The sequence below is a fragment of the Macaca nemestrina genome, chromosome 14, assembly GCF_043159975.1.
Source record: "Macaca nemestrina isolate mMacNem1 chromosome 14, mMacNem.hap1, whole genome shotgun sequence".
Classification (NCBI taxonomy): Eukaryota; Metazoa; Chordata; class Mammalia; order Primates; family Cercopithecidae; genus Macaca; species Macaca nemestrina.
The window spans coordinates 39726654-39738805 of record NC_092138.1 but is presented as its reverse complement, the minus strand read 5'-3'; the positions used below and the strand labels follow the sequence as shown (position 1 = coordinate 39738805).

Genomic DNA, 12152 nt, shown 5'->3' with positions numbered 1-12152 from the left:
TCAATTCCCATGGAAAACTTGTCTTGGTTAAACCACCCTTAAATGTAAAGTGAATGTGTCAGTTTCTGAATTAGCTTGTTTTTTCACTGCTATAAAGAAATACTCAAGACTGAGTAATTTATAAATAAAAGAGGTTTAATTCGTTTACATTTCCACAATACACAAAAGCATGGCTAGGGAGGCCTCAGGGAGCTTTTACTCATGGCAGAAGGTGAAGCTGGAGCAGGCATCTGCATATGTCCAGAACAGGAGGAAGGGTACAGAAAGGTGCTGCACACTTTTAAACAACCAGATCTCATGGTTACACACTCATGCTACAACACCACCAAGGGGGATGGTGTTAAAATATTAGAAACTGACCCCATGATATAATCACCTCCCACCAGGCCCCACCTCCAACATTGAGGATTGTGATTTGATATGAGATTGGGTGGGGACAAAGATCCAAGCCATATCAGTTTTCTATTTTAAATATTATTTTGTGGTACATGGTGCTATAATCCCAGCACTTTGGGAAGCTGAGCCACAAGGACTGTTTGAGTCCAGGAGTTCAAGACCATTCTGGGCAACATAGTGAATCCCCGTCTCTACAAAACAAAACATTAAAAAATTAGCTAGGCATGGTGGCACATACCTGTAGTTCCAGCTACTTCAAGGAGACTGGGTTGGTAGGATCACTTAAACCTGGGAGATTGAAGCTGCAGTGAACCATGATCATACCACCGCACTCACCTTGAGAAACAGAGTAAGGTCCTATCTAAATAAATAAATACATAAATAATAAGAATCTGGCTCAAGCCTGTAATCCCAGCACTTTGGGAGGCCCAGGTGGGCAGATCACGAGGTCAAGAGAGCAAGACCATCCTGACATGATGAAACCCTGTCTCTACTAAAAATACAAAAATTAGCTGGGTGTGGTGGCACATGCCGGTAATCCCAGCTACTTGGGAGGCTGAGGTAGGAGAATCACTTGAACCCAGGAAGCGGAGGTTGTAGTGAGCTGAGATCGCACCACTGCACTCCAGCCTGGTGACAAAACCAAACTCCATCTCAAAAATAAAATAAAATGAGATAAAATAAAATAAAATAAAAATTATTTGTGCTGTTTGTAGAACCCTGGCAAAATATGTGTGTGTGTGTGCATGAGTGTGTGTGTGTGTGCCTTGCTGCTATTTGATTTGATATCTAAGTGATCAGTTCGTTTTACAGTGGACTACGATCTGAATATGATGCTTAAATGCTGATAAACTTGATGCTTAATAAGCAAATGGACTTCAGAATGTTTATCCAGGCTTAACAGTAAAATACATCAGGGAATTAAGTATGTGGGTAACATGTTGATGATCATTTACCTGTCAACAATCTACCATTTTTATGTCTTAGATGTCAAGAAGAAAGGGATCCAAATAGGCCTGAGAAAGCAGAGACTCCACTAGTGTATGTAGACTGTCAGCCCTAACCTGTCCTGACTTTTATTAAAATAATTAATAAATGTGTGTCTTTCATTGAAATACTTAATACTACATTTATTTGGGAGATAGGCAGTATGAGTATCAGTGGGTGTACTGCCAGATACCAATGTTGAATATCCAAGAATAAAGCTTATTTTAGACCTACAGACCAGTGGGAATCTGAAATATTCATTGGTCAGGTATGTTCCACCCCATGATTTAGACACTTACCTATGTCCTCTGAAGTTTTAAACACAAACAAATGAAGATATAGGTTTTCTGCTTCCTGAACAAGGGCCAAAGTTAGTTGTCAGAAGCAGGCTGTCTTGCTGGTATTTACTCACTTATCTTTTCATGCCTAATTTTTAAATGAAGTATACTGTTATTATTAATCAGGAAACCACTAATAAGGAATTTCATGAATAAGGAACTTAAGCTAGCATAGTTGGGCACCAAAACATTTGGGATGGAGGAAATGGACTGTAAGATAGGTCTGGAGTTGTTAATTAGCAGGGTGGTGAGACTGAAGGAAGGCTGAAATGATGAGGGTGTGGAGAGGTAGACCAAGGGTCAACCTAGATAGGGAAGTAAGAAGAGCCAGAAATTAAAGACTTAAATGTAAAACCTAAAACTATATATATATATATATAAAAAAACCCAGAAGATAACCTAGGCAATACCATTCAGGACATAGGCATGGGTAAAGAATTCATGACAAAGATGCCAACAGCTATTGCAACAAAAGTAAAAATCAACAAATGAGATCTAATTAAACTAAAGAGCTTCTGCACAGCAAAAGAAATTATCAACAGATAGACGACTTACAGAATGGCAGGATATTTTTTCAAACTATTCCTATAACAAAGGTCTAGTATCCAGTATCCGTAAGGAACATAAACAAATTTATAAGAAAAAAAAAAAAAAACCATTAAAAAGTGGGCAAAGGCCATGAACAGGCACTTCTCAAAAGAAGACCTACATGTGGCCAACAACCGTATTGGGAAAAAGCTCATCACTGATCATTAGAGAAATGCAAATTAAAGCCACAATGAGATATTATCTCACACCAGTCAAAATGGCTATCATAAAAAGTCAAAAATAGTACAAGCTGGCAAGGTTGTAGAGAAAAAGGAATGCTTATACACTGTTGGTAGGAGTGTAAATTAGTTCAACCACAGTGGAAGACAGTGTGGAGACTACTCAAAGACCTTAAGACAAAAATAATATCGATCCAACAATCCTATTACTAGCAATCCTATTACTATATACTCAAATAAATATGAATTGTTCTATTATAAAGACATATGCACATGTATGTTCATTGCAGCACTATTCACAACAGCAAAGACATGTAATCAACCTAAATGACCATCAATAATAGACTGCATAAAGAAAATGTGCTACATATATATATGGAATACTATGCAGCCATAAAAAAAGAACAAAATCATGTCCTGTGCAGGGACTTGGATGGAGCCAGAGACCATTATCCTTAGAAAACTAAAGGAACAGAAAGCCAAATACTACATTTTCTCACTTATAAGTGGGAGCTTAATGATGAGAACACATGACACACAGATGGTAATAACATACACTGGGGCCTATTGGAGGGGGGAGGTTGAGAGGAGGGAGAGGATCAGGAAAAGTAACTAATGGATATTAGGCTTAATACCCTGGTGATGAAATAATCTGCACAACAAACGCCTGTGACACATATGTTTCCCTATGTAACAAACCTGCACACATGTACCCCTGAACTTAAAAGTTCTTTAAAAAAAAAAAAAAAAAGTAGAACCAGGAGCTGAGACAGAATGTGAGAAGAAGAAAGAATAAAAGGCAAGAATTTATGTGGAAGAAATGATTTAGTGAAAGGAATAGTGGTTAAATAATTAGAGGTTATTGTAAGAAAGATAGAATTGCAGATAAATTTAGTTTTAGCTTTATTTGTGAATTGAAGACAATCGTTTGCCATTTTTAAAAAGTGGGTTTGTAGTTAGTCAACAAATTAATATCCTACAGCATGAGCTTTTATATCAGAGCAAATTTTTTTTTCCATATGAATTTTAGAATAGTTTTTTCTTATTCTGTGAAGAATGACATTAGTAGTGAAATAGGAACAGCATTTAATCTGTAGATTGCTTTGGGCAGTATAGCCATTTTAACGATATTGATTCTTCCAAAAGATTCTGTATATTCTTTAAATATTATTGGCTACAATACTTTACATCAAGGAAATAATATAGACTCTCATTTTAGGATATCATTTCTTAGCATTAATTTGTTAACTTCATTTATCTCTAAGGTAGTTTTTACTGTTCTCCTTTTTTATCTGAACAACTGACTTAAATGTGACATAATACAACTGCCAGAAAATGTGAATTAAAGCTATCTCTCACTTTTCCTTCCAGGGAAATCTTGAGGAGTTTGATACTTTTCATCCTCCAGTCATAAAATCATCTTGTGGGGGGAGGCTGTACACTGGTAAGTCTCACTCATTCTAATTTTTCTCTTTAATGCTCAATATAATACAGTCTTTGACTTGGTTTTAATGTACAACTAGCATGACTCAAAAGATATCAACATCATTGCTTGGCTAATTATAGAATAATTCTTTTTTGAAAAAACGTATAATATGATTTCACTTTTCCTTCTCATTACTCTAGTAATAGGAGTGCTATTAAAACTCATAGATATAAAATGAAAATTATGTGCTGGAATGGAAAGTAATATTTTTAATTTTAAAATTGTGCTAGTATTACTTACAGCTAATTTTTAGAATATTATATATATTTACACCTTGGCTCACAAGCAATAGTTGAGTGAGGATCCACGAAGAGATCTGAAGCTATGATTTTTAAAAAGCTAATACACTATACTTATTATATATAAATTTTATGCCATAAAGTCAAATATGTAACCATTATGTTTCGATGCATTGTTTCTCCCTTACCAGTATATAGCATTAGTATTTCTTGGTATCATGTTTCTGAGCAACACTCCTCCCAATTTGCCATCTCTCTCTCTCTCTCTCTCTCTCTCTCTCTCTCTCTCTGTCTCTCTCTCTCTCTCTCTCTCCCTCCCTCCCTCATTTACAGGTACACATACAGAAACACACTCATACACACACACACACTTACATGCTCCTTAAAATATTTATCACATCCAGGTCACCGTTAGTTAATTTCAACTTCCCCAGTTCATGTAAACTACAGACTCAGCAGCACTTCTCATGCCCTCACTTTCTGATTAGTGGAGGTTTGGGTGGAATACTTCATTAGTTACAAATGCTCAATCTGCACCCAAGTTCATATACATTGCTATAAAATCATGTAAATTTACTACTATCTTTATAGTAGTAAAAAATATAAACTGCATACAGTTGAAATGTAAAAAGATATAACAACAAAGTCATGTATAGAAATTAATTAGAATAAGATTTTGGGAATCTCAATCCTAAAAATCCCCTGCTTTTCCTGATTTTTATCTACTTCCAGAAGTTCTATTTGATACTCAAGGACTCTTCAAAAACACTAATTCTAAGCATTAGATTGAACAGATATATTGCATGTTGCAAGGTAGCAAGTGTGTTTTTACATTTATACATACAAATAAGCTTGTACATGTGGCTGATGTGGAAAAAATTCACTATAGCAAGAGTTTGAGGAGACTTAGAAGAGTCCCTAGTGATCTTATTTGAATATTCCTATTCTGGAAAGTCTAGGGAGTGAAAGAATTTCAGGAAGGTAGTTATATAGAGAATCAAAGTACCAAATAATAGGGAAGGATAACTTGTGTCCCATAGAATAGCTCCAAAGATACTTTGGCAAGTTGCCATCTGTTGACACACATCATTTATGATCACTGTATTGTAGAATCCCTTAGTCATGGATAAGCTTACTAATTTTTTTCTTAGTAATGTCTTTAGTTTTGGGCTACCAGATGTTATACTATGAGGAGAAAAGAGGAAAATTAAATGGCTATAGTAAGAAACCATTTAACCCAAGTTGTTTCTGCATGTGTGAACCACCAATTCCTCATATATTTGACCCTTCTTATTCCCCTGAGCCTTCCCTTCTCCCAGGTATCCCTCCTAGGGGTTAACATTAGTCTAGTCACTCATGTTTCTTCTCTTTTCAGTCTATAGCTTTCATGATAGAACTCATCTACCCTTGTAGCTTCAAGGGTCATTTCTATTTCGTGACACTCAAATCAATATGTACCCCTAAGGCCTCATTTCTGATAAACAAATCAACATATCTATTTGATAGCACACTAGCTTCTTACCTTACAATATGTGAAAATTGAGTTCCTAATATTTTCCCAATATTTTCCCACAAACCCCTTTCTTTTGTTTTCCCATTTCTGTTAAAGGGTCATCTACCCAGTTTCCCCAAAAGAAACTTAGAAATATATTTGACTCCTTTCTCACCTTCTCACCTATCTTAACATTTTACTCACAAAATCTTGTCAAAGCCATTGTGTTAGTCCATTTTCATGCTTCTGATAAAGACATACCTGAGACTGGAGCAATTTACAAAAGAAAGAGGTTTAAGAGACTTACAGTTCCATATGTCTGGGGAGGTCTCACAATCATGGTGGAAAGTGAGAAGCACATCTCACAGGGCGGCAGACAGGATAAGAAAGCTTTTGCAGGGAAATTCCAGTTTTTTAAAAACCATCAGATCTTGTGAGACTTATTTACTATCAGGAGAACAGCACAGAAAAGACCTGCCCCCATGATTAATTACCTCCCACCTTTGCCCTCCCACAACACATGGAAATTCAAGATGAAATTTGGATGGGGACACAGCCAAACCATATTTTTCTATCCCTGGCCCCTCCTAAATCTTATGTTCTCATATTTCAAAACCAATCATGTCTCCCTAACAGTACCCCAAAGTCTTAATTCATTTCAGTATTAACTCAGAAGTCCACAGTCCAAAGTTTCATCTGAGACAAGGCAAGTCCCTTCCACCTATGAGCCTGTAAAATCAAAAGCAAATTAGTTACTTCCTAGATACAATAGGGATACAGGCATTGGGGCAATACAGCCATTCCAAATGGGAGACATTGACCAAAACAAAGGGCCTACGGACCCCGTGCAAATTCAAAGTTCACCAGGGCGGTCAAATCTTAAAGCTCCAAAATGATCTCCTTTGACTCCATGCCTCACATCCTGGTCATGCTGATGGAAAAGATGGGTTCCCATGGTCTTGGGCTGCTCTGCCCCTGTGGCTTTGCAGGGTACAGCCTCCCTTCCAGCTGCTTTCACAGGCTGGCATTCAGTGTCTGTGGCTTTTCCAAGCGCACGATATAAGCTGTCAGTGGATCTACCATTCTGGGGTCTGGAGGATGGTGGCTCTCTTCTCACAGCTCCACTAGGCAGCACCCCAGTGGGAACTCTCTGTGGAGGATCCAACCCCACATTTCCATTCCACACTGCCCTAGCAGAGGTTCTCCATGAGCAACCCACCCCTGCAGCAAACCTCTTCCTGGACTTCCAGGCGTTTCCATACACTTGAAATCTGGGCAGAGGTTCCCTAACTCCAATTCTTGACTTTTGTGTAGTCACAGGCTCAACACCACATGGAAGCTGCCAAGACTTGGGGCTTGCACCCTCTGAAGCCATGGCCCGAGCTCTATATTGGCCCCTTTCAGCCAGAGCTGGAGCAGCTGGGACACAGGGCATCAAGTCCCTAGGCTGCACACAGCCCAAGGAACCTGGGCCCCACCCACAAAAACCACTTTTTCCTCCGAGGCCTCTGGGTCTGTGATGGCAGAGGTTGCCATGAAGACCTCTGACATGCCCTGGAGACATTTTTCTCATTGTCCTGGTGATTAGAATTTGAATCCTTGTTACTTATGCAAATTTCTGCAACCAGCTTTAATTTCTCCACAGAAAATGGGATTTTCTTTTATATTCTGTTTTCCTTATAAAATTGAATGCCTTTAACAGCACCCAAGTCACCTATTGAATACTTTACTGCTTAGAAATTTCTTCCACCAGATATCCTAAATCATCTCCCTCAAGTTCAAAGTTTCACAAATTTCTAAGGCATGACCAGAATGCCACCAGTCTCTTTGGTAAGAAATAGCAAGAATCACTTTTGCTACAGTTCCCAACAAGTTCCTCATCTCCATCTGAGACCCCCTCAGCCTGGATTTCATTGTCCATATCATTATCAGCATATTGGTAAAAGCCATTCAACAAGTCTCTAGGGAATTTCAAACTTTCCTACATTTTCTTGTCTTCTTCTGAGCCCTCCAAACGGTTGCAACCTCTGCCTGTTACACAGTTCTAAAGTCAATTCCACAAATTTTTAGGTATCTTTTCAGCAGCACGCCACTCTACTGATACCAGTTTACTCTATCAGTCTGTTTTCACACTGCTGATAAAGACATACCCAAGACTGAGCAACTTAAAATAAAAAGGAGGTTTAACGGACTTACAGTTCCACATGGCTGGGGAGGCCTCACAATCATGGCAGAAGGTGAAAGGCATGTCTCACATGGCAGCAGACAAGAGAAGAGAGCTCGTGCAGGGAGACTTCATTTTTTAAAAACCATCAGATCTTGTGAGACTTATTCACTATCATAAGAACAGCACGAGAAAGACCCACCCTCATGATTACCTCCCACCAGATCCCTCCCACAACACATGGAAATTCAAGATGAGATTTGGGTGGGGACAAAGTCAAACCATATTACCCATCAATGGACAGGTGGGAAATATTATAAGAATAAGAAAAGTGTAATCCAATATATTTGTAAGTCATGTTTAAAATTCATCAGTGGAAACAAAATCCATTAGGAAAAACAAAATAATCACCCTCATCTAAAGGAGAAAAAGGCAATTCATATCAAAGTAAGAGGTAATGCTCTCATATTTCACCATTTAGTTCAATGCCTTTTACTGGAAACTTCAATCTCTATTATTTTATTTCATTAATACTTTAGCAGTTTCTATTACATATATGTGCATATGTATTTACATAAATATTTTTAGAAAAAATATATTTTTGCCATAACCGTGGTAAGTTCAATGTTCAAAATTTTTCAATAGACAGTGTCAGCGAGAATCACCTTATGTGCCATATATTATTATAACAAATGCTTCCACATATATTATCTGAACATGTATGTTCTTCTCTTATCCTTTTATATTTTATAATACATGTGACATGCTTACACCTGACCAAATATTAATTGTGTTTTGGTACTTTTGTATAGAAACTTAGCACAGCCAAAATACTGTTGGAAGGAGGTACCTATGTGTCTCTCCATGATGGTGAGCCGTGTTTGCGAACTACAGAATCTTTATTTCCCTGACAGTTTGGAAAAGGTCAAATTCTATCTGCCTCTCTTTCCCCCCAGCTTTAATGCCTGTGCTTTTATCTCAAACAACTATTTTTAACAACATGATGAAAAGTCCCCATTCATTCACTAAACATATATTTTAATTACTGGAAGAAGAAATTTTGGTTACCTACAGATATATGACATAATATAATCATTCACATTGTATTTCACTTTCTATTTATTTATAGTAGACATTTCCCCCCAAGTGTAAGATTTTCAGGAATCTGACTCTAATTCCTATCAATGGCCAGAGTGAACTGAATTAATAGAAAGAATTACCCCTTTTTATTTATTTTACCAAGGCCAAGTCTCTAGAGAAATTCTTTATTATTGCAGACAATACATTCTCTGGTTTGCTGGCTGGCTTTAATGGGATGTTAAAATCGATTGGAGCTATTTCTCTGTCACCTGAGAAGCACTGTAGGTTTTGTGATGTGTTGCAATTTGATATCCTTCTCATGTCTTTTTTTTTTTTTTTAAGACACTCGCTAAACCAAGTGTCTTACTTGCTTGTGAGACCACAACTTCCTTTTTCTGAGGAAATAATTCTTGTAAATGTATAATGTACATGGAATCCAGTCCCCACCGTGATAGTTGTGTCAAAGTCATGATACATAATATTGTCTATTGTAAAAACTACACTGAAATCGTGGGGAGGTTCAGATTTTGCTGTATGCAATTACTGACAGTGCTCCTCCACTGAGAAAACAGTGACCCCTTGTGATGGCAGGTTTATTACTGTAACTGTACTGTGACTGCTCCGGATGAGCACAGATTGTGGGCTAAGATAAACAAAATGATTTTTTGTCTATCTTTGTCTTTTTTAATTCACTCTATTAAAACAGTTTTTTTTCCATGACTCTTGAGAAACTTAGGCAGGTCATTTGACTTTTCCAGTAATTTTTAGATGCTAAAAAATATGTTCACAATCATTTCAGATCTTTTAAACAATGTCAGTTTATGTCCAGTCCTATGGTTATTTAATGCTGAGACCTCTCTTCTTGGCCAAGTTTGTGCCATTTGTAGGCTAGTAGTCTAAGAAAGATGGAGTCATCAGCTTCCTTCCATCTCCTTGTTCAATCTTTGTACTATTTCTCTTCCTCCAGCTAGCCAAAGGCAGTTTCAGAATGTTTGGCTTTGGGACATGGTGAGAGAAATGTGTGAGGAACAGCCAAATTTTTAGTTAACGGGCATTGGCTTGGACTGGTTATTATTTAAAGCTGGCACTTTCTTATCAGTACATTTGTGGTTTCTCCAGAGACACCATCAATTGCAAGAGACACATTAGAGCAGCATTGGTTATGCAAGTGGTGAACTCTACTGAGATCCATTGCTTAACCCTTCCTTGGCCCTGAAGTATCCTGAGTTAATCTCTAGTTTCTCTTTCTTGAGATCTGTTCATGCCTGCCTGGGCTTCCTTTTGTTAGGATCTTTTCTTACCCTTTCTATTTCTCAAGTGGTGAGGTTGAAATGTTCTGTGAACTGTAGCATAGGTGTTTAATTTAATCATCCACATGGTTTCCTTGGAGTCTTTCTATCTTGACATGGGATGAATAGGTTACACCTCAAATGTTTTTAAAGTCAGTGGGGGCAACACAGCTCTCTCCAAGGAAATAATCCTCAAATATCATCTAATTTCTTACTTCCTAAAAGTGAGTGAGGGATTTAAAGGTTATCTAAATTTTTTTTAAAGTTTCTCAGATGTCTCTAAAATTTACATTGTATTTGAAATGTGCTCAGCCAAACACCCATTCTAAATCTCTTTTATATGCACCAAGAGAGTCTGAAAGAAATGTGCATTCTCCTATGATGAAAGTTGGCAAGATCTGGTAAAACCAGCTCAAATCTAACTGTCAAATGGTTTGTATTATGGTTATGTACATCTACACATATTTTTATAATTATCATTCTCAGGCAAAATTGCTTAATGATCATTAAATTTCTTGAAGGATTTGGACAAAACTGGAAATGTGTAAGCAGTTCAGAAATGAAACACTTGAGACTAGTGAATTAGGACATCTGACTACGTTGCTGAATATAACACAGCATGTCATCTTTTTCCTTAAAGTATCACATTATGAGAGTTAATTATACAATTACTATAAAAGTGTTAAGTCTGTCACAAAAGACTTATATAATAAGAGCTTCCATTTTCTCAAGACACCAGGCATTCACACTGAGCAATAAAACAAAATAAACAACAAATAAAAATTCTTTTCAGGGGAAAACTGCCTTACTGCCTTCCTGGTTCAGAAGCAGCTAGAATTTATAAGTCTCTATTTATATAATAGTGTATAAACTTACTCTAGAATAAATTAAATGCATTACTTAAATAAAATACTAATACTGTGACTGACAATGATAAAAATGCTTATCATCATTAAATTATGCAGTACTAAAACATTTGTTATCTCACATGAAATACCTCTTATGACACTGACAAAGCAAATACTACTTTCACATGACATTTGGAAATATATCTAAAAATGATTGAAAATATATTGTGTTAATATAACAAATAGAAAGTACTCATGACTGGAAATAATAAGCTATTTAGTTAAATCCAAAATGATTAGAGCATATCAATTAAAGCTGTCATTGTGAAAAATATGTATTTGAAGTAATTCATAATCATTATATTGCAAACCACTGAAGTCATTTTGAAGCATAAGACCAAAGCAGTATTTTTCAGAACAAACACTGGCATATCTATCATGATTGTGAAGAATGTTTTACCTTTATTAAATGAAGGGTTTTTTTTTTCCAAAGCTTTTTTTTTTTTTTTTTGACTCAACACTGTAGCATTTTTACTTAGGCCCTAAATTGCAATTCCATATATAATCGAATGTCAGAGGCTAATAAGAAAGTAAATTTAGCACATAAAAATTAAGAATAAGAATACAAATTTCTCATAATTCTCTAATAAACTCTCATACTTGATTAGAAAAAAAAATGTTCCATTTGAGGTCTGACAAATAAAATGCATGAGAGATCATGATCATGTGGAGAAAATAAAAGAAAAAAACAGAAGCGAATATAAAGATTTGTGAAATATTTGATGGTACAAACACAGAAGTTAACTTTAGGTAAAGAAAAGATGTAGAATTTTACTTTCTGAGTGCATAGAAGAAATTATGTGCAGAATTGATTTTTGTTTTCACAAAAGGATGGACAGGAGTCCTTGCTTTTCAGTTTATAATACCCCATTATTTGGGCACACACATCTGTGGCATGGCTGGAGAGGACCAGGTTCCTTTCTCAATGGAAGCCCTGAATTCTCCATTTTTAGAAAAGTTTGAAGATAAATTGTTGTCTGCTAATTTATAATGATTGGCCATACAC

General features: G+C 36.5%; 1 protein-coding gene across 42 annotated transcripts in view; it reads left to right on the top strand.

Moving 5' to 3' along the window:
• The window catches only part of LOC105489121 (protein tyrosine phosphatase receptor type D), a 2338800-nt gene that overhangs the window by 572845 nt on the left and 1753803 nt on the right, over window positions 1-12152 (top strand). For all 42 annotated transcript variants that reach the window (XM_011753819.3, XM_071078808.1, XM_071078779.1 and 39 more), the window contains one exon: window positions 3860-3932. The gene's annotated coding sequence lies outside the window, so the exon portion shown is untranslated. The remainder of the gene's footprint in view (window positions 1-3859; window positions 3933-12152) is intronic.